Here is a 24,003-nt window from a genome sequence, read left to right on the forward strand (position 1 = left end):
ATGGTGTGGTGCTGTATGTTGTGGTTTGGTGTGGTGTGGTGTGGTATGGTGTGGTATGGTATGGTGCAGTGTGGTGTGGTGTGGTGCGGTGCGGTATGGTGCGGTGCTGTATGTTGTGGTGTGGTGTGGTGTGGTATGGTATGCTGATTGCTTGAAGACAAGTGGCAAAAAGTTTGCAGTGTCAAAAACTGTTCTTAACTTTAACAGAAGTTTAACAGAAATGCTTGGCATTGTGTTGTATGTTGTGCAGAACTAAAGGACTGTTGCTATACCAACCGCCAGTCGACTGTCATATACATTCAGGGATCCCATCGGAGATGAAGATGCAAACAGAAAAGAAGCACTTTAAAGTATCCAAGGAGAGCTGCCTAGTGTGGTTTGGTCACCTCTATTATTTATACAACATTAAACAAACACAAGCAATTTATGAAAAACAGGATTGTGTTACCTGCATATAAATTGTGCATCTTATGCATGGCTCTTCATTACAGTGTGCCGTCAGTCCTAAATACAGAACCTGAAACTTGTCATTGCATTTCCCATATTCATGTCAATTTCTCTTAACACATCAGAATCAGTCTTTGAAAAATCTGATATTCTCATAAATGGCTGAAAATATTCTCCTAACAAATTTCTTTTCCTTGCCCTGACTAGATTATCATAACTGTAGCCTTGCCTCTAATGTCATTTTAACCCAATTATATAATACATTTAAAAGAAAATCACGAATAAAATGTCAAAAACTGCACTTGCGCTTTTTTGTGAATACATTTCTTCCTTGACTGATTATACGGTATTTGCATATGTGTGCTTACAGATATTGGGTTTCAGATCAAATGACTATTGGCCCAGTATGGCATGTAATCAATTTCTTCCCCAACCTTTGTTGGCAGACACAGGTCTCGGCTGTCCTCAGCAGTGTTTGCCCTTCAGTGCCTACTGATGCCAAGCCAAGTCTTGCACAAGCCCCTTCCCCCCAGGGGTCCGTTCTGCTGATGGCAAGGCCGGCTAATATCCGCTTATCTCGCACCCACACAACGCTGTGACACAGGGACTATTGGTAATATCAGGCCCAGGAGATGCCGAGTCAGGAGAAATGGGAGGCACTGTGGAGAGCGAGGGCTGGAAACATGAGAGTCATCCAACGCAGAGGAAGATCCTGCTCGTCCAGAGAGTCACTCCACTCTCGTCATAAGAGAGAGTTATACTGAGCTCTCAGTCATTATCATTTAATACACCGATCAGGCTAAACATTATGACCAGCAGCCTAATATTGAATAGGTCTAACAGTTCTGACTCATTAGAGAATGGACATCTGAGAGGGTCCTGTGGTGTCCTTTGGGTCCTATGAAATGAGTCAAGGGGCGTCTATGGATCAAGCTTGTTCCAGTGCATCCCACACATTCTTTATCAGCTTGGGATCTAGGGAATTTAAAGGCCAGGCCAACACCTTGTTAAAATTACTTCAGCAGAGACATTGACCTTGATGGGATCACTGTCACAGAGACATTATATGACTATTTTAGTAGGAATAGTAATGAGTAGGCAGAACTTGCAGTTGCACAAAAGGTTTAAAGATAATACAGTATGCCATGGAGTGTACAGTAGACCCAGATCCAGTCAGTAGTGGAAGTATTATCTTAAATACACCCAAATTCACATGAGACCGTTGCTGCCTCCTCTGTCCTTTCCCTAACAGAGCTGTGGACAACCTGGAACTTGTTTAAGAATAAGTTCAACACTGATATCACTGAGCGCCCTTCAACCTGAAGAGCTAAACCTCCGCCCAGCAGCCACTACGGCACCTCTCCACAGGTCCTCAACAGTGGTTCGTGGTGGCCGCGGGGCCGCTGGAGTTGTCATTATCATCTTTAGACAAGGAGAAAAACGCCTCCTACTTCCTAATCAACTGGGGCCATCTTGACTTCAAGCCTCTCTACCTCTTTTCTGAACCACTTGTGGGCTGACAGGTTTTGTGGTGAAGTGCAGAATAAGAGGTGTGTGTAAACTGTACTTGTGTTTTTTGGGAGATCCATCCCTTCCACTGTGCCGCATCAGTAAGGTTTCTGTTTGTACATGTGTCTGAATATGTGTGTGAATTGCGTGTCCACAAAGCCTCCGGGACCTCCCAGCATCTCTCTAACTGTGTCTCCGTTGCCAGACCTGAGGACCACAGAGGTTTGCTTCAGCTAATGAAGAGACTGGCAAAGCAAGTTCCAGTGAGGTCACCATGAGAGTGCTCTTGTCACAACACTGCAATAAGAGGCATCTGTTTTATCTGGCCCTCTTCTAATAAAACTCCCAAAATGCTTCAGAAAAAGCCAAGAAGACACAAAGAAGGAATGTTCTGTGGAAAGATCTGTGGACATTTATTTTTTTTTGTCTCCTAGTCTGAAATCGATTATAAGTCTAAAGGCACCACAGTGAAAATGACTGTGTTCATCCAAAGCTCATAAACAAAGATCACTCACCAATCATTCTAATAGAGCAGAGACACAGCTCTTAAAAAACAATATCGGGTATCATAAAATTGTAATGAAGGTGCAGGCCCACCTGACGTGATGGACTGTAATCTACCCGTTTATTTTTTTATGCATTCCAATTCAAAAGATGAGAAGCAATATCCAAGGTGAAATATCAAATTCTGCACTCTTCTCTTGCTTCTTCACAGGATACACCACAAGTGTCTAATCTCCAAGCTTACAGCGATGGGAAGCTGTGCGAGACTGCTTAAATAAGAGCTATACTGGACGTCGCAGTGAGCACCAACACTATGTGCAATCTGCAGCTTCATTACAATGGCATCAAAATGCTCTTCCCTGCAGTAATTTTCCTCCAACATCCGTATAATAAACAGCGGTGCAGCGTTATCAGAAATGTCTTCCACTTTACCGTAGGAGGAAGCGTTCCTTTAATGCATACAACGAGGCCTCTCACATTCTGTACCTGCACTCCATTTGATGGCTCTATTTATTTGTTGATAACATTTACATTACATTCTCACTTTGCAACATTTTATGCTGCACCACAATCCCACTACAGTTTGCCTCTCTATTAAATGTAAAGGGAAAAAAAAAAGTTATTCCAAAAGCAATTTAACTCCCATATATCACAATTTCTCTAGTCTTATAATGTTTGCGCATCAAACGAGTTCTAGGAGATTTGTAGGTTAAAATATATATATATATATATATATACCCAGTAGAGTTTCTCCCAAGTGAAACTCTCACTGTATTGGATATTGTGTGTTAGGTTGTTTTAATATGTTAATTTGGAACTGAACTTACTTATCAACACATCAAAGTCACACAATAACACAAACTTAATAATCAAGACCAAAGACTGTTTTTTTGTTTTTTTTTGTTTTTTTTTTGTCTGGTATAATGGTCTCAGTCTCACATCATAGAAGCCCTCATGTTGCCTAACAGACCTGCAACCACCACATCCTACTGTTCCCTACCTGTGCAACCAATGTTGGTTACATATTGTAACTCCAGTTCTATGATTATAGTCATAGTGCATTGCTGTAAAGTGAAATCTGGTGCGGTTGTATTCAAGCTGCTAGTACGACAAACTATTATTAATCTGTAGATTTAGGAAAATTAACCAGTGTCTTTTTTACAATTTAACCCACAAGTATCAAGCACAGGGCCCGTGGGCCAAAAGCGGCCCACCAGAGGGTCTAATCTGGCCCGCAACATGAACTTGCAAAGTGACAAAATTTCATAAAAGACAAGGTATTTTTTCCAATGAAAATAATTTCTGCCCCTAATTTTAGTCAGAGAGGTGGACAGAACACAACACTGAGACCCAGGACTACATAGTAGACAGCAATGTACCCAAATTGTACTTTTCTTTTTTGAAGGATAGTTTGTTAAATGTAAACATTCTCCTAATTTTCGTGTTCTTCTTTGCACTAAAACAAATATTTAAAAAATCTGTAGTTGTTATTACTTATAGGTTATTATTGTGTTATCTTACTGGTCCTGCCCACTTTGACATCCCTGTTTAACCCTTCAGCCAAGCCTTTAAATTAAATTAATCTCAAACTGTATATCGAGTAAAATGATAAAAAGTGATTTAACTCCAACTTCTTTAATATTTATTTCCACCTTCTTACATACAAATTAACTGCTCACTTACATCCAGTTTTCAGCTTAGCTAACTCCTACTCATGTGAGGGTAGAAGCTTCTATTCATTTCTTGTTATGCATGTTATCATAGAGGAACACATGTAATTTTATCCCTTCTGAATACATTTACATACTGCTGCTAGAAAAAATGCTGGCCCTATCTGACAGAGGCACTTAAATCCAATTCAAGCTTAACTTCAGCATGAACCTCTAACTTATCACACCATTCGCCAAACACCTAGTACCAAATCCCACCATCATTTTATCATCTAAAATTCAATATTCATGGCTGTTCATGGTTGTTCTAACAGCTACAATGTCCATGACTTAATTCCAACACATAATTATTTTATGTCCCATTTCAATTAGTAATATTTTATTCATTTAAATATTGCTTTATAGCTCCCGTAATGTGCTCTATTTGATTAACAAAAAAAAAAAAAAAAAAAAAAAGCCCTGAATTCACAAATTCAACATGGCCGCTAGAAGGTTGTGTGTCTGCAGTGTGGACACACTCAAGGGCAAAGCTGGAGTCAGGCTGTAAACTACTGTATATGCATGTGTGCGTCCGTGTGTGCTGCACAGAACTCGTAAACAACGAGCCAACACACGGCCAGACAGGAGTCCAATCAAATCAGTGCTGGTTCAACATCTATTGCCCTGTGTGTGTGTGCGTGTATGTGTAGGCGAGCCCTGTCACAGGATCAATCCACAGGGGACATAGGTTCACAGAATAATGACCCATCATCTGCTTCCATCCTCCCTTCTCTTTCTGTCTGCAGTCAATCTCTACTTTCTCGCACGCCTCGCATATACACATCACATTCATTCTTCTCCCTCTTATCTCTATATCACACATTTCCCCTTTATTCCAAGTTTCCTTCCTCTTGCTACTAACCGCATTATTTCTTCATTTCACTGTTGTTGCCAGCTGCCTTTCTTCTCCATTTTTTTTTTTTTTTTTTGAAAATTCTCTTTTCAAGTGACCCCCCCCTCTACCCCATCCCCGGCCCAATAACTCAAACAGTCCTTCTCTTTGATGCATCATTCATAGTTTTGTTCCCTAATGCACTCTCCATCTCTTTCTCAGCCACACTATCAAATCTTCATCATCGGCTTTTATCTAGTCTTCCAGCTCTCCCCTTCACTCCCCCCTTGTAATGTCTTGTCTTCCCTTGCTGTTGCTGCTTCTTGCCCCTTTCTATTTCTAACCATGCAGCAAAGCTCGGTCGCTCACTTCATCCCTGCTCTTTCAACCCGTTCTTTTATGCTCCCTCCCTCCTTCCTATCTCCCACTCATTCCCTTTTCCATCACTTTCACTTTTCTCTCCCATTTCTTCCTCATTCAGCCAGCCGTCCTCATCTTTTTCATCCAAAAGAAACCCTCCTCCCCGTCCCCCTCCTCCCCCTCCTCCTCCTCCTCCTCTTCCCCATTTCACATGCCCCTCCATTTTCTTCCCTTCTCCGTGTATCATTCCCCGAGGTGAGTGGCTGAGTGCTAATGCCCAGGTCTCAGTAATGGGATAATCCTTTACATCAGCTGCAGCATCAGTCAGGCTACGTGTCACTCTCTAAAAGCCATCCTTATCATTGTATAGGGGCCCTGATCTCCGCATCACATGCCATTCATGCATCAAAATGTACAAACACGTGCAAACATGCTGACCGAATGTCTTATTGTCAAAGCCGAGCCACATTCCACGTTGCATTTTGCCTCTTATCAGCCGAGTGGCACAATCATATTGAACACTCATGTGCTGCATGTACTTGAAGATAAACGTGCAGGCTGTAGGATGTTTATCTTCCCTACGCAGCAGTTAAGACGCACGTATGCTGTGTTGCTTGACGGAGCAGATGGAGTACGCGTTGCGAAAGGCAGATATATCCAGCCTGAGGCTATTAACACCAGTGTCACAATGGTTTCTAAGACTAAGATAAATGCATTGGCGGCCGCGTGTGTGTCGATACATAGCGCAATCTATTATTTTCTGCCTTGCAGTTATGTTTTTTTTCCACGAATGGCAGTGTGAAGGGCTTAAACACTAATACACCTATACACACTGACACACACACGACCGTACCTGCCAGGCCCTGAAACATCTGGGCTCCGGGATGACAGGATCATCTGGGGAGTGCGATGTGTTGCCTCGGCTCTTTGTGTCCACCTGTGCCCAGAAATAGTTTAAAAAAAAAAACACAATCTCTCTGCAACACCTGCTTTGGGCCTTACATAACCGTGAGTGGAGACCGCACAGAAACGAGCGCGGGGGATAAAGAAGAGAAATGGATCGGGAAGTTGGGAAGAGCGCGGGCTATGCGCGCGTGTTTACGAGTGTGTCTGGAAGGATAGGGAGGCCAGGACTATATCCTGACTATATCCTTCGAAAGCCCCTGGTTTATACTTCTGCAAAGGTATCTAGTGTACACAGAGACTACGCTGTTGCGAACATTGATACGTACACCGATTATGACCACTGACAGGAGAAATGAATAACACTGACCGTATTGCGACACTGTGGGCGTTAGGTTTAGGGTTAGGGTTAGAGTTAGGGTTAGGGTTAGAGTTAGAGTTAGAGTTAGGGTTAGGGTTAGAGTTAGGGTTAGGGTTAGGGTTAGGGAAAGGGTTAGAGTTAGGGTTAGGGTTAGGGTTAAAGTTACAGTTAGGGTTAGAGGCATTCATGTGGATGTTACTTAGACACTTATATCAGACCAGGCACCCACATCCCATAACAATGACACTCTGTGATTTTAGGAGCAGCCATCCTCAGCAGGATGCAGCAGGAACCCTAACCCTAACTACAAAAAAAAAAAAAAAAGACTAGATCCCAAACTGATCTAGTATTTGTGAGATGATTCACGGAGGCCCCTTCCCTCAAACAATAGCACACAAAGGCCCTTAGGCCCATATTAGGAAGGTGGTCATAATATTATGCCTGATCGGTGTATGTGCTTGTGTGTCTAGATCACTCTGTAATTACATCGCTAAAACCCGTGTTGAGTTGGCGACCGGAACCGAGCGGCTCATGTTTTGAGTTGGAACTGATTTCGGAGCTTACTTTTATTGCAATCGCTGCAACTACCAAATACGCCAGAGTCAACAGTGTGTAGGAGGCATAAGGATGGGGAATTGTCTGTGTTTGTCAGGCCACAATAATGCAGGTTGCTGCAGTCTGGGGTTCTAGGGAGGTTCATGTCAGGCTACAGTATAACATACACAGCTGTTGTAGAAGAAAGAAAAAAAAAAAAGCAATCTCGGGCTCTCATGTAAATTTTGTTTTGTTGGGTTATTCTCTCACGTAATTAAAATGAGCTTTTCTCCTCCTTGATAGAAAAAGATAGACGACGCCCAGGAGCTTTGTGTTGGCATTGATCGCCATATAAATGATCACAACATTAGACACAGATAAAGAGGAGCTGCAGTAATAAGGACGAGAAACCTGAGCGAACACAGATAATGAGAATCACCAGGGGTGGCTGTATTATCATACTTCGCCTCGCATCAGGTAGAAGGCCTGACTGATGTGCTTTGATAGCACACCTTACTTAGGGCAACCTTTGAGAAGAAAACCTAAGATTCTAGTTGACGAGAGAGGTTCTGAGGCACAATGCCTGTGAACTTGTCAGCGTGCCTCGTGCAAGACTTTGGCAAGCCAGCCATTGATGTGACATTTACACCACAAAGAGATAAACAGAGGCAACATTCAGCTGCACCACTTATAAGCCACTGGGACGAGGTTGTGGTACGTGAAGTGTACGTCCAGGTGGATGCGCTACATAGACAGCATCCATGTACACGTGTGCATGATCATATTATTCAAGCTTGGCGTTGTTTGATGTGTGTGTTTGTGCGCATTTAGTGTCGGGTTCCGCTGCCAGTTCATGGTTCAAGGTGGAAAAACAAATGCCTTTCAATATAACGGTCCAGCACCAAATCTTTGTTTAAAGTAACAGTGCATCTGTGTTTTGTAGTACTTCTGAATTGTACTGCATGGTACTGACACCTGTTTCAATGATTCTGGCAATCCCATTTTAGTCTTCAAAGTCTTTCATGCCAAGGACCTCAAACTGATGGAGAGATTAAGTACGAACTCTCTACGTATTATATGTGCTTTATATTAACCCTGCCTAGTGCCTTTTATACATTATCATTTTGCATTCAATATAAGCTACCCCTTTACTAAAATATGTTGGATTCATGTTAATGTGCATTTAAAGACATTTAGATTTTTGGGTGAAAATTAAAAAATACATAAAAACGTCTAGTCAACCAAAGATTTTGCGACCCTCCTGCAGTGCCTCCGCGATCCCCTGTCGAAGACCTATGGTCTAGGGCTAGGCTAAATAGCAGAAACACCTTAGGGTTTAATTCAGTGCAGTTTAACGCAGCGCCACAAACTACATCCTCTAAAACGATCCTCCAGTTGAATCGCCGCCTCTCTGACGCTCATTCAACATAAAACAATATTACAACGGTCATAAAAGGCGCCGAACTGTTACGTTCGAACGCGTCCATTATCCCCTAACGAACTGGCAAGTGAGTCTGTGTCGTGTGTGTGTGCCCGGCCGAGTTTGAGTCACCATGAAGCTATGTCCAAAATGGTGAAGTCTAGTGGAAATGACACTTTGGAAAAGCGTGTGAGAGCATGATTCATGGAGAATTGCAAATTATTCCTGTTTAAAATACAAAATGAACGCTGAAATTTGTCTATTTTCTCAGGTATATACAGAAGGTTTAGGTGAAATGGAAAGAGTATCTGAAAATTCCTATTACTTTTGGTCAGACTGGAGAACTAACCAATTAAAGGATTCATGTAAAAAGAAAATAGTTGTTTAGAAAGCTCCATTAGGCACATGCTGGATGTGTGTAGGCTTGGGTAGTTACAATATATTTCAAAGCAAAAAGGAAATGAAAAACATACACATCAAATGCGGCAGACCTTTGAAAGTGGATATTCTCAGACAGACTGAGAAAGAGACCAAAAAGGGCACAAGAGAGCCACGAAAAAGCCCTTCCCCTTGCTCTGATGCTGGGTACTTACATCTGGGGCTTGTGAGGGTGGCATCAGCTGAACAGAGCTTTATGATGATGACTGACTGCAAGTCATAATTTACCACCACTTCACTGCTTCCAGGTTGAGGATAATGATGGGGATTAAGGTACAGTAGGTGGAAGGGGGAGGGTTTTTCGAGACTCGTGCGTCACAAAGTCTTTTCATGGCAGACGCTCCATAGGTCACATCTGAACTCAGGCCTTAGTGGATATACGCTCTTCATATTTTCTCCTGGGAGCGTAGTACACAGGTGCAGCGTGTACAACTTTCTAAAGGTCACGTTTCAGTATCTGTTCTGCACAGATTTCTCTGCTTGAAGTGGTGCATTAAAAGGATTTTGTCAGTTAATAAATATGTATTCTTATTTGTCCAGTTTTTTTTTTTAAAGATCAATTAATTAATAACCCTTCTCGTGGACAAAATTCACGTATGATCTACCGCTGCTTCTCTGGTTTTACTTGAAACTGCAACACCCCAAATTGGACAAATTTACTTTACTGAAATGTACTATAATGCTGCCTTTACAGACCTTTACAGAGACAGTTTAATTGTGTTTTTTTGTGCTGACCTCATTCCGTTTTTTGATACAGTGCATTAAGCTGTGGTTCTTGTAATGTAACGACGACCTCTCCATTAATTTAAAATAAAATATAATTTTTTGTAAGTTAAGTCTGTTTGTTACCAAAGCATTTGTTGGTAACACATTTAAAATCTAGGAAAAATGTACACTACGGGTTGCTTTAATATGTGCCTCGAAATTTTCTGCTTGCACTACTCAAAGTTTCAACAAGGGCCCATGCTTTCTAGTGGGATTCCAAACTAATAAATATATTCTGCAAACCACTAAATATATTCTGCAAATGTAAAAAAAAATGCAGTTGAATTGTGTTAGAATAATAATAAAATCATCTTTCCTGGGGGATGTTCAACACAAAACCATTCACTCTGCTGTGCTGAGCATTGGTCAGAATGTTGTGTTACCATGGGAATCAGGCTTAAACAAGTGATGCAAACAAATGTCCCTCATAAATCCTTCTGCCGTATAACACGATGCATTGAAACTGATGGGCTGACAAGTGCAACAGGGATGAAGTGTTTAATTTTACACCCCCCTCCCTCCTCTTTCCCTCAACAAGCCCCACGTCTTGGTGTTCCGGTAGACCTTGATTTGTCGAGCCCTTGGGACACGTTTTACTCCAATACATAAAGCCACAATATTTAACTTGTTCTCTGCTCAGCTCTGACTCTAAATCCCCGTCTGTCGTGACTGACCTTGAAGTCTGGCTTTGACGAGACTAAATGTAATAGCATTATAAGAGCTGTACGGAGAAGACTCACGAGCTAGAAGGGGCACTTGACAGATCAGATTATTCCCGAAAACATATTTACTCCTGCAGTGGCGGCTACAGAGGAATATGCCCGAGGCTGGAAACCTGCATGTGTGTCCTTGCATGTGTACATGTGCGTGACAGAGCGAGCCGTGGAACCCACACGAGTCAGCAGTCCTTCAACGTACAACACAATGTCGTCAGACAACAAAGAGAGCAACTGTCCTCCGCTTAACTTTAGCCTCTCCAACTCCTCCAGATATTAACCGCAGGTGATAAACGCCACTCTGCCTCATTCTCCTAATAAGCTGAAAAAAAACAGCCCACGCGATGACATTCTGCTACTGCCTCTACGACAAAAAGAATCCTGTTTCTGTTTCGCACACACAAAGATTGATAAATGGGTAGACAAATGACCCCGTGAGCTGGATCTCTCAAGTCACAAATGGCAATAATGTCTTCTGCAAAATCTTTTCCCTCAAGCCTTAGCAACAGTAGGCCACCACATGAGTAGAAAGGAATCCATTCATCACACCCCTGGGCATGCTCAGCTCTTCTTAGCCCTGCAGGCATTCTGTACCTTTGAATCTTCACTGTCTTTGCCTCTTTTTTTTTTTTATTTGCAGAAGGCCACAAGGGACGACACCACCTCCTGTGTATTTTATTACCATTGTGAGAGCTACCCTTTCAGAAAGAAGTGCCAACTGTCAAGGTTAGAAGGAAAACCGAGCACAACAAACATACAAAATGGTTGTGTTGTAGCAGATACATAAAGATGGTATATGAAAGCTTCTTCTCTTTTCATCTTTCTCATCCTCCACACGCATCTAGAATCGTCACTTGCCTTGTCTTCTGTTCCCGGCACTTGCAAGAGCTTTTACCAAAATTGGCCTAAGGTGCTGCAGGGTAGATACAACAGCATCACATCTCACTCCTCACAGACCCTTATAGAGCGGTGCAGCAAATACACGAGGACTCGCTAGCTTCCCTCCCAGTATGCACCTGCCAAAGGTGTAGATAGAGCACCTCGTGTAGCTGCAGCTTCACAGCCAAGGTGCAAACCCAGCTCACTGTGGCGGCGGGTAATATTTCCCCTGCACAGAGAAGCTTCTACCCCATGAGGGCTTAATTGTGACAAAGTTCTTGTCGCTACATCTTAATAGAAAATATTTTGCTTCTATATGCACTCCCCTCTACAGTTTGCCAAAGCATTCTATATTTATCTGACTTCCACAAGTGCATGCAAAGCTTTTGGCTCAGTGAAAATTCCCATCCCTGGCCGTGGGCCAAGCCAGAGACTTCAGGGTATGAATGAATCATGTGCCAGCGAGCCAGGCCCTTAAATCAAACCATCCACCCACCCTGAAATCGGACTGTAGCTTACACATTTTCCTAGTTCAGATCCATTGAGCGCTCATAAAAACACTCTTTTAGGTGAGGCTGACAGTGGGTGTGACGCACCATAGGCTAAGGCACACATAAACGTCCGGGGCATTTTATTGTCACTGAGCACTCGTGCTATTCTACGATGTCTATGATGTGGAGACGTTAAAGTAAGCTGCAACCAGGAAGACGGCGCCTTCAGAAAAGTCACTCACAGCGTTGCAGTCAGTTGTTCACATGGATCAGTAGTGCAACAAAGTGATAAAAGTACTATCACAGAATGAAAAGACTGGATGTCAGATTGTCGGTTTTGGGAAGACAAAAACGGTCGAACACAGGTCCCCTTTGTTTAGTGACAGAAAGTTGTGCGGGGAGAGGGGGATACTGAGCACACAACAAGCATTTTGGAATGACTATAATGCCTGTTTGTCAGTGAGAAGGATTTAACTGCGGAGGAAGTCTAGCAAGGTTTGACAAGTGGGATGTCTGTCAGGGGATTCAGGGGAGAAACAAGTAAAAACGAATGGGTAAAAGGAGTGAAGAGGCTAAAAGAGGAATAAAAGGAAGATGGGGGAAAGGCCGAAGAAAGAGCAGAAAATGTTAATGGCTGCTAGTGATGTAAACAGGAAAAGGAGTTAAGAGACTAGAGTTGAGGAGCTAAGGTTGGAGAGGACTCCTTTCATAATGATCTCTGAGCTCATCCTAATTAGGCCAATCTTTGAGTAGGCACCGGACGCCCTGCTCTGGAGAACGGGTCAGACAGAGAGAACAGGAAGGAAGGAAGGAAGGAAGGAAGGAAGGAAGGAAGGAAACATTTCAAGACAAAAGAGGGGTGCCATGAAAAGGTCGAGCATAATGAATTGAGGAGTTGTACATGGGCAGAACTGTCCTAAACCCCCATTCCCTGATCTGTAATTGGCTCGATTCCTCTTCGCATCCTTTGTATCCTCTCCTGCCTTCACCGAGTATGAGGCGGCGTAAATCTATGAGGAGCTGCATTGACCGGAATTTTAAAAAATGACACTTGGCCTCGGATGATGACACTACCGCAACGAAGGGTGGCTAAGGGACATTTTCAGCGAGAGTGTGGCCGATGAAAGGGTGAGGGGTGTAAGAGAAAGTGAGGAGTATTCTATGAGAGCCTCTCCAGGGGACTAATTTATGAATGTCCTGATCAATGGGTTAATTAAGTGGAGAGGGGAGAAAATGGAGAGGGCAACCATTGGCAAGGAAGAAAGGGGGATGGAAGAGCATGTTGGTTGTGGTTGGGAGGGTGACAACAGGAGAGACAAATTTTGGCAAATGAAGATTTAGGGTACAAGGGCCCCATTGTGAAATTCAAATTCCCTTGTGTACTTAACTAAATTGACCAGGGACAAGCAATAGCACTCTGAAGGAAATGTCTTCATGTTAGTGATGATCATGAACTACTGGCTCTCCTATTGGAATCAATAGCGAGCCCACCTCATCAAATTTTCAGAAGTCTTGCAGAATAAGATGTCAAGAACACAATCTATGGTTCACCTTTGGAAAATCAATTCAGATATGTACCTGTCAACTAAATTCCGACAGGAGGAATCAGAATGTGTGAAGAGCACATAAACCATTACCCAACACGCAACACTACCCTTAAAACTCTGCCCTCCAAAACGTAAAGCATGTCCTCTATTGAAAGGATGCTTTGAAATGTGTTTATTCCCCACAAAAGGACACACAGAGAGAGAGAAGCAGTTAATAAAAAAAGAGGGGGGGTTGGGGCCAGGAAATCCTGCTGACTTGCAGCCTCCTCCATCTATGGCCTCTTCTTCTATTCCCCTTCTTTTTCCCCCTGGAGTTTAAACCCAAACGGAAAAGAGATTGTTTCATGTAGGCTCAGGGGGAGATCTGGTTGCTTTTTTTTTTTTTGCCCTGGTCTTTGCAGCAGCAACAACCCCATCCCACCACATTCTGCAGTCTGAAAACCACAGAAGCTAACGTATATCTCAGCTAAGCAATCTCACCACTCATTAGCACTGCTGTGTGATCAAGGTTACACTCCCTTACCCTGGCTAATTAAGGTGACAAGAGCCTATCTTTCTTCCTCTAATGGTAATCCATTCCACTCTTTACATGCCACCTATACATAACTCTTACCTTTATAGTTCATACTCTTTAAACTTTCTTGACTGTATTGGTATTTTGTTCCTCTCTCTGGCCTTCAAAATTCTTAAATCTGTGACCAGAAACCCTGCAAAAAAAGGAGAAAAGTTCTTTGCACTTCTATCCCGTCTTTCTAACGCTTAAGGTAAATTCAGAAGGTAAATTCAGAAGGGACATATGAAGGGCACCGAGGAGGGAACATGAGTCATTTTCACCAAGATACTGTAGCCTGAGGGTAGCAGATAAGTGCACTCAATAAAGTTCGGTACGAGTCAGAACATTGACATTTATGTTCCTGGTGCTGTGAGCTGCAACCTGTGAAAATATAGTCAGCGGAAATCCACTCATGCGGGGTGTTTGGCCCAGGAGTGATCCACACAGATTGGAATTTAGCCCCTTCCTTTCTACCATTTGTCAATAGAGGAATTGTTTCAGCCTTGAGAGACAGTGTGAAGAACCACGGATGAATGATTCAACCAACACGCATTGTTTTCTATGAAGGATGGGGGATACACATGCCGCATCCTTAAATATTGGGATGAAACAAAGGGAAAAGTAGTTTGAATAAATCAAACGACAAAGGCGCGCCAGAGGCTGTGAGAGGTGTGTTATTTAGAAAGGCGAAAACTTCCATTGTCATGTCCATAACCACATATGTGTGTCCCTGTTTATCCTGAGGGTCGGAGTTTTCCTTGCCCGTTGTGACAATAACAGTGACGATCATCACCTGCTCTGCATTGTCGGTTGCGAAACTGTAGCGCTTCCATTCTGGTGCTCATTCATCACTGTCATGCTGCTATTTTCAGTCATAACCAGCGCACACATACACACTTACATGCACACGAATACGGATGGAATACAGCAAAATAATAGACATCCCAATTCGCCGCGTAGTTGCACGCTTATTGTTTTCATTAGCACCTGCCATCAGGACTTCGCCCGGCAGCTTAACTATGCATCAACTGGAGCTAGACAGCCGACGAAAATGCATGAAATGGATTTCTCATTTGTGTAAAAGAGGTTTGGGTGGATGCTCAGTTCTTCGGGTGGTGTATATGCATGTGTGCCCTAACAGTAGGGCTGCATGATGTAGCCTTGCGGTATTGTCATGTAATGTGCCTCATGCCGCAGCAAACAATTCCAATCCTTCTTAAGCAGTCCATCCAAACAGTTCCCTACGCCATCAAATACTTCAAGCTAAAAAGTAGCGAGTCTCCAAAGAGCAGAAAGAAATCACAGATGCAATAACTTTTTACCTCTCTAAAGACATAGTGTCAATTAACTGTGTCGTCAAAGAGGGGTTTAAGACAATGGTCCAGTCCCTTTGACAAGCGGTGTATCATCCCATCCCGCCCATATTTTTCCCAAATTGCCGTCATTGACTGTATCTGTCAAGGCTGCCAATAGGAGAACTGTGACATGTAGCAGTTACAATGGACAACGTGACTCGGTCCGCTTACTTCCACCTTTGCAACATAAATAAACTTTACACAGAACACCACGGCCATTCCGGTCCACACCCTGGTCACCTCACGCATTGACTGCTGTGACGTTGCTCTTTCTGGTTTACCGTTCAAGCTCCATCTACCGATCTGAACTTCTCCAATTATACGCACCCTGAGATACTCTCAGATTCTCCTCATCCAACTACCTTGTTGCACCACCTGTCCCACTGCCCACCCTGGGTTTTAGAGCATTAGAGAAGCAGCTCTACGTCTTTGGAACTTTCTCCCCACCTGACAATCAAAACATAGACTCTGACATGATTAACTTGCTCATTGCTATATGCTTAAATCTGCTTTTATAATACTGCATTGTATGTTTTATGTATTGCTGTTTTTAATTAGGTGACCTTGAGTGTTTTGAAAGGCGCCCACAAATAAAATGTATTATTATTATTATTATTTTTACTACATGTGGTCAAGAAGGACGACAGATCCTGAATGCAATTAAGTCGCCATTTGCAAATGGTACATTTCCTGCAGGATCATACAGTAGAGAGTACAACTGAGGATGACCTGTCAGCAAACATGGTTCCTATATGCACTCCTTTACAGTTTTACCTAGCTCCTGTATTTGATCACACTGCAAATTATATTGTAGAAAATAGAAAAAAAAAAAAAAAACATGAGAGAGATTTTTTTCCAATATTGTAAAATGAGAAGGTAGGGACTGTGATGTTAAAAACTGCCCCCCCAAAGACAACGCTCTCCTTAGCTGCAGTAATGGTTGTGAGACGGACAGCAGAGACCGCTATCTCCACAACCTCAAGTGCTGCCATTAGCTGGAAGCACTGGCCATTTCTCAAACCCAACCGCCGCAGCCCACCATCACTTATGTCAACAATTGGACATCAAATGGATCACGGCCTGGCCTGTACTTTGGGACAGCCACTGGCTATGCCACCGTGGAGGCTCATTATGTTTGACTGACTGAGACCCGCACTCAGTGTGTGTGTGTGAGTGTGTGTGTGTGTGTGTGTGTCAGCTCGACAGGGCAATATGTGTCGTCTATAGCAAGCTGCATCATTATACAGTACACAGTGATAACACTTCAGCGTGTGGGCCAACACAGTGACTACTGCTGCTGTTGCTGCTGCTTCCTTTGCCAACATTACTATTCAACCGGTCCTTCTCTTGCTAGTTGTTAGGGCTTCAGCTGACAGCTCATACTAATATGTGTGGTGGTGTGTCAGCACATACTAATGTGTATGCAACAGCGGGGATGAGGAAGCATATAGCAGATGTTAAGGGTGCAAAACAGAGATGGTGCAGTTGCAATGTGGCGGCATCCCTCTCCCTTCCTCCCTCTGCCCGGCTGTACAGTGTTACTCCTTCGCAGCCGTCCCTTTCTCAAATGCCCTCCTCCTATTTGCTCTCCAGCTCGCTTCCTCCGCTCTGCTCTATTTTCTTTGCGACATCTGCGGCCACTTGACTTTCAGAGCACACTCTCTCCTCCTCTCTCTGTATGTGTCTGGGATAACAGGGCAGGAATAGCAGCCTGCCTACCTGCCCGTCTCCACCTGCCCGTTGACCCGGGGCTTGTTTGCGATGCTGAGGGGTTTACTAGAGAGCGCTCGCACGGATGTGCCTGCCGTCGACCTTGAGAGGCTGTCAATACCGTAACTCACTCAGTTTTCTTCGGCAAAATGTAACACGTGGCGCGATGCACTGCAGAGTATGTGCACGCTGCTCAATGGAGTAGCATGGGGGAGGGGGAGGGGGTTGGGGGGCCAGTTTTAATCTCCAATGTTATGTTGCAGTGAGATTTGGATATAAAATCCAAATAAATGATTGCAGAGGGGTATTAAGGACACAAATGAAGCGCAAAAATAGAGTTCAGATAGATGCGCCAAAGTTAACACAAGGGAAGTCCCCCGGCTCGCCAGAGGGATGAGCTGCACTGCTCACAGCAACATGGATTCCTACAGTCAGTCAGTGTGATTGGCCAGAAAGTAGGATGTGTTTAATCCCAGCTGTTGCTGACTCCACTGCCGCTGATTCCATCAAATCTATATCGGGCTCTCTATTCGGGACACAAACACGGAAGAATGAAATCTCATTTGTAACCTTGCACCTCTATTGTGAATGGATTTATTCCCTCAAAATAATTTAGAGATTTTAATCTGTGCAGACGTAAGAGTGAATTTTCAGCTAGAGATCCAGAGCCGGGCGACGAGGGATTCTGGGTGGTTTCCTTTTCCATCTCCTGTGTCTTCTTTGGGCTTTTATCTCTCTGAAGAAAGGAGAGGGGCAAATGTTCCTTGATCTTGCCTGGTGGTCAGCCAGGATCTGGCAGGGAAGTACAGGAGGATTCTGAAGGTTGCTGCCGCTGTTGGCTGGAGACCCGGCAAGAGAACATCAGGTTTTTTCAATCAAAAATGTGTCAGAGAGCGTTCGACCTTGATCTAACCTTAATGAGCCCACTGGGGACGGCGCGCCGACGTTGGGGTTCAGGTTGACGGACAAAGCGGGGGTTTGAAGACGAAACAGAGGGAGGGAGGGAGGAGACAGAGACATGCAGAGAAACGATAAGGCAGAAAACACCTCAAATCAAAGAGAGGCAGAGAGAAAGGAAGGAAGGAAGCGGGCGAGACAAATAATGGCTCCTCCTCTCCATCTTGCATCCCAGAGAGCAAAGGCCACATTCAACAGTCGCAGACAAAGAAGAGAGATGGGCCGCTGTGGAGTTACTGTGGGAGACCAACCCTCTGAGAGAACTGCAATGAAACAGGCAGTCTGAGCCGGGAAGATGGAGGTACTCGTCTCGGAAAAACAACCCTCCACAATGGATCTTTCACCAACTCCACATGAAACGTGTCAGATCATCAAGTGACACGTTTACAATGACCGTACGAAGCTAACCGAGTAAAGGACATCCAACATTTGCTGATTATTTCCCTTCCCGGTTGAAAAGAATAACCAAGACATCACAACGCTTAGCCTTGCACATTTTGATTGCAATAAGATATTTGCTCTTAATGATTTCGCGTCAAGAATCCGCACGGCGCCAGAGAGCATTGTTTACTGGGCTTCATCGTGAAGAGAAAAGTGCAGCCTCCAGCAATTTTACCCGTCGCCGCAGTCGATGTTTTCTCTGATTAATTTTGCCGCTCTTAATAAACACGGAGGCGCGCCGGAGCGCACGCACCAACTAGTGGAAGACCGAACTTCAGGTTTCAAATCTTTGCGGGACTCGCGCTGCCAAAAAGATGCTGCCATGGCAACGACACACACTCCTCTGCCAAAGCCAGCGAGGCTCCCTTTGAGCCAAATGAATGAGTCTGCCACAAACTGATGGAGAAGAGAAACAAATGAATTCATCAATAAAGAATAAAGGCAACAAAGGAGTCGTGCAGAGCATATATGGTCTGAAAAAAAAAAAAAAGCCTATTGTCCTTGGCAGGGGGGAAGATGGGAATGAGCAGTGACCTTAATGTGACAACAAACCTGAGTAAAAGACTGATTCCAAGAGGGGAACGGTCTCTAAGTGGAGAAATTTGCATATTGTTGCCAATCATGAAGTTTAAAGTATATAATTAAGACCATCTTTTGGAGAGTTTTTCCTTTATTTTCCACTAGAGAAGCAGCATTTATTGCTTTAGTTTAGACATGGTCACAGAAGCCAAAGCAAGTAGAGCTCCCCCTGGTGTCTGGCTGCAGCATAGGTCTTAAGCCCCACCTCCTCCGAGTTAAGGGAAGAGACTTGCGGCAAACTTTTTCATGGAAGGTTTCAGTCATTTAAGGTAATTAATAAATGCACGACCAAGTGTCAATTTTCTGGATAGCTTCGGCTTTAGTTAGAAGCTATAGAGACAGGATGTGACACAATGGTGACTACCAGTTGCCGTGCCAACAACTTGGTAAGTGAGAGTTGTAAAAAAAAATAAATAAATAAATACAAGTGCTCTGAATAATCCAACATTTCCAAAATATCCTCAGGAATATAGTATCAGTTTCGCCAATGGAAGGAAGTTGGGACGCATTGTCCATATTTATATACAGTCTATGTGTGGCCATAGCAACAGGAAACCATCATAGACAGCAGGTACCAATCATATTATACCATAACGGTCCTGCACTAAAGCTGTTTGCGGTGCAGCTGTTAAACTGGATTGGATTAAACGTCATTAAATTGACTAATGTTGGGTTGTCAAAACAAATATGTGTCAAAGGAACACAACACAATTCATTAGTACTTCAAACCACAGATGACAAACACAGCTGAATCATCAGCTCGCTTAGTTATTTTAAACAAACGCTGAACAGCACAACCTTCATAAAGCGAAGACTCAGTGCTCTTACATTGGAATGCATCCAGTACAACTGGTGTGCCTAATGAACTGGTAAGTGAGTGTATTTTTGTTACTTACATGGATCAGATGTAAATGGGGTATGTGTCCGTCTCACTCACTGCTCTCAGTCACACATCCTTCAAATGTGCATGCAGGCTCCCGCACTTCAATATTCTGTCAATTTTTCCGCCACTAACTGTCACAGATTGTCAACTTAGCAAAAAAAAAAAAAAAAAAAAGAGGACTGAAAATACCTGCCCCTGCCTTCAAAGCAATGACTGACACACATTAGCTTAGCTCCGCCTAACAGACAGGAGACGAGAAGAGGAACAGCAGCACCTCCCCGAAGACCGGTGCGTTCAGCCAGATGTGACTTTACTAATTCATTTCGACTTTGCTAAACAAACATTTCATTTCACCATCGCTGATGAGACAAGCCTCCCACTCCTCCAGTCGACTTGTCAGCTCGTCATACCCCTGATGATTTTTTTTTTTTTAACACCTAAAATTAGCACCAACTTCTGCTGCCGCCACAGTCACACAAAAAAATCTAAAAAAAAAACGCCCTCACCCACTGGGAGAGCGGCTGTCACTGATTTGTCTGCGGCAAAAAAATAAATAAATAAATACATTAAAAATAAACAGATGGATAAAATTAGCAGCAGTTAGCGACAGACAGGTACGACTGTCAAAGGACTCCGACTGTGACGGCCACTTCATCCCGCCCCGTCGCAACACGAGCCCGCATCTGCCCGACTGCTCAGCGACCCGCGCTGGGAGACATCAATCTACCCGGCGACACGCTTTGAAGCCTTCAGTCCCATCTGCCTCCAGCTTTGCTTCACCTTGGCTGGGACTGATTGGGCTGATGGCAAAGCAGGCTTCGACGTGCTGAGACGCAAAAGCGAACAAATGTCTGCACGCAATGAGTGGCGGCCTCCTTTACAAAGCCAGCTCTTGTTTATCCTGAGTTTACCCCGAATCAGACACATTTCTACTATTACACCAAGCAGCCACAACATTATGACCACTGATAGGAGAGGGAAATAACGTTCAGTGTTCTGCTGGATGTCACTTAGACCACCTAGACTACGCCAGGTAAACTACATGGTTTACGAACGAAACGAAAAACCACAACACGAGGTGTTGACCTGGCCTCCAAATTCACTAGATCGCAAACTGATCAAGTATCTGTGGGATGATCGACCCATGTCCATTCTCTGATGAGTCACAACCGTTTTGGAGGCACAACACAATATCAGGAAGGTGGTCATGATGTTATATCTGTTTGGTGTGTGTATTCCTCCCCTTCCTTTCTTTTTTTCCCCACTCCCGTCTTTTGTATACAAATTTCTCCCACGGCGCACAAACGACTGTTCAAAAGCACCAGCGCACCATCTTTATCACCCTCAAACATCTCCACGGGTCCTCAAAGTTTCCAGCCGCTCGCTGGCCGACGAGATAAATAACAAACTCCTCCGTGACAAGATCTATTTAGCGCCGGGACATTCGCACATCTTCCCACCGCCTCCATTTAAAATGCTCCCTCTCCCACCTCACAGAGGAGAAGTCCCTATCTCAATATATAGGGCTGCCTAAAGCAAGCGGGGAAGCTGAGCGGAGCGGGGCTTGCCTTCCCCCTTCCTCGCCGCCGCAGATAAGAACAGAGGTCTTCTTGTCCCCGCTGAATTCTATCATCTAGCAGGCCCTGCCGATCCGAATGCCCCACAACACCAGCCACAGCATATAAATGCGGCCCATTCTTTTCGCTGTGAGTGTGTGTGAGTGTGCATGCGCGTGTGCTTTTACTTGTGTTTGTGTGTGTGGAGCATTTAGGGGAATATGTTCTCATGGCCGCGGCGTTTCCTGGGGTCTTTTCAGTCCAAGGATGCTCATATTAAGTTGACGGATGATTCAGCCGTTGAAGGAGGACTTTTGTGAGCGTTGTGCGCATCATTTCCGACATCTGTCTGCCGCACAGTCTGGTTCGCTCGCAGAATCCTCCCATGTTCGTTGCACCTCTCTCCGGCTAACGCACAATTAGAGGAGCATGTTCGCGAAGACTGAACGAGCACTGACCTCTAGAGAAGCTCTAATAAGCTACACATTGTTCAGGGGGGGGGTTGTGTGTGTGTGTGGGGTAGGGGTGGTGGGGTGGTGGGGGGGGCACAGGAGAGAGGCTCTTCCGGACTGAATGACAGCCTCTGTTTGTCTCATTTCACCGGAGGACCTACGAGTGCAGGTCCTCATTAATGGCACAGCCGATGCATCTCCTCTTGTTATTAGGGGAAGGCTCGGCTGCACACAGCAAGCAGGCTGCAACACGCAGCAAAATCCGACAAACACTGCAGCTAAAAGGACATTCTTAGAGAGGGGTTTTGGACAAACAAGTGCAACATGCAGATCATTTAAAAAAAAAATAATGAAATGAAAGAAAAATAACTCGTTTCACTGGTTCTTCTATCATTCTAGTTTCTTACCACTGCTTTCACTGTAGGTGTCAAGAGAAAAAAAAATCTCCTATTTAACGCAAATAGGAGGGGATGATTAACTGAAGGTGCATATTATTTCCAGAGTGCAAAACGTCTCCTCAGTGAATAACAGACCTGTAAATCTCAGCCTACCTGTTAATTTGTGATCCACGGGTGTTGGTAGGGTGCCAGATCCCCACTGGTGAATGCCTCCTGGTGAAAACCTTCCGCCGGGACGCGACAAAAGTCAAGCGAGGGAATTTTAAAAAAAAAAAAAAAAAGAAAAGAAAAGAAAGAAAAAGGAAAAAAAGTGCGATTTTTTTCTAAATAAAAAAAAACAATAATAACAATAAAATTAAAAATTAAAAAAAAAAAAATCTTCCAAAAATATAATAGTACCCTCCTTTCGACAGCACTTAGTACTTCAATCCAACCGGGCTGGCAGGTGCTACTTCATGGCAGGAGCCAGAAATAAAGCTGCTCCGCTGCATCACAAACCACAACGAGCTCGACATTGTCGCCTCCGAGCAGGCGAGCTCGGCTCGGTCCCCGTCTTCTCCAGCTCGGCAATAAATAAATTAATTAATTTCTCGGCTGACAGTCTGGTTTGCCTCAAGGAGAATGTCTTTACTTTTTTTTTTTTTTTTTTTTTTTTTTTTTTTCTTAAACCGGGGCCTTTTAACTAAATAACCCCTGGATCTTTCTGCAGTAGGGGGGGAGATTTGGCGAATATGGCAACCGGGAAGTGTCACCTGTGCAGACTAGTGGTCTCAGCTACTCAGTTTTAGAGCTTTTTTGTGTGTGTGTGTTGTTGTCTTTCTCGGGGACGTCGTCGGTAAATCCACAGTATATCCCCTCGGAAAGAACCAAGGCGCCGGTGGGTACCGGTGAAAGCATCAGCTGGTGTCTGGTAAACGCGGTGCTCCGGTGGTCTGGTGAGAAGATGCTTCCTCCTCCGACGCCGCCGCTGCTGCTGCTGCTCCTGCCGCCGCCGCCGCCGCTGTGGATTCCGTGACCGCCTCGGCTGGCTGTCGCGCGTACGTGCGCAAACCCCTTTCCAAAAAGCGCGTCCCCGGCGCGTGACGCGCGCCGCAGTGTCCTCTCTTATGGCAAGCCCGGTCGCCTTGGCAACGCTTTCCCCTGACCTCAATATGGTCGCCTTCTCGGTTAAAAAATTCGTGTTTTCCGTGGCTTGTGACGCGGCAGCTTTCTCAGCGGTGAAACCAGGTGTCAGTCCGGTATCTTGGGCGGAGAGCGCGGCGCGGCTCGAGCTCTATCTTCTCCACCAAAGAAGAAAAAAAAAAAAAAAAAAAAAAAAAGACATTAGTGCTGAGGAGTTTCATTTGCTCGGCATCCCTCTCCTCCTCTCCTCCGCTCGCATCCAGCCGGGCAGATCTGCATCAGCATGACGTCAGAGCACGTTAAAGGGATACTAGCCCTATTTTTTTTTTTTTTACCCCCCACTCTGCATCTTTTTTTTTTTTTTTTCTTTTGTGCATCCCCCTCACCATGCACCCATGCCTCATCAGTCTCCATCTCTTCAGCCGTAATTTACCCTTTCAGCGCGCTAATCCCTATAGCATGGCTAACCACGTTAATCTGCGAGAGATGAATAACGCCACTCCAGTACCGTGCCAAATGAGGCATTAAAGGAAATGTGTGTGTGTAAATAACACTGACCAACTTGTTGGGGAAACTTTTTGG

General features: G+C 44.3%; 1 protein-coding gene across 2 annotated transcripts in view; it reads right to left on the minus strand.

Moving 5' to 3' along the window:
• The window catches only part of nlgn2a (neuroligin 2a), a 198,940-nt gene extending 175,301 nt beyond the window's left edge, over nt 1-23,639 (minus strand). For both annotated transcript variants that reach the window (XM_047583844.1, XM_047583836.1), the window contains exon 1: nt 22,453-23,639. The gene's annotated coding sequence lies outside the window, so the exon portion shown is untranslated. The remainder of the gene's footprint in view (nt 1-22,452) is intronic.
• Between the last annotated feature and the right edge of the window lie 364 nt (nt 23,640-24,003).

The sequence above is a fragment of the Mugil cephalus genome, chromosome 1 (genome assembly GCF_022458985.1).
Source record: "Mugil cephalus isolate CIBA_MC_2020 chromosome 1, CIBA_Mcephalus_1.1, whole genome shotgun sequence".
Taxonomy (NCBI): domain Eukaryota; kingdom Metazoa; phylum Chordata; class Actinopteri; order Mugiliformes; family Mugilidae; genus Mugil; species Mugil cephalus.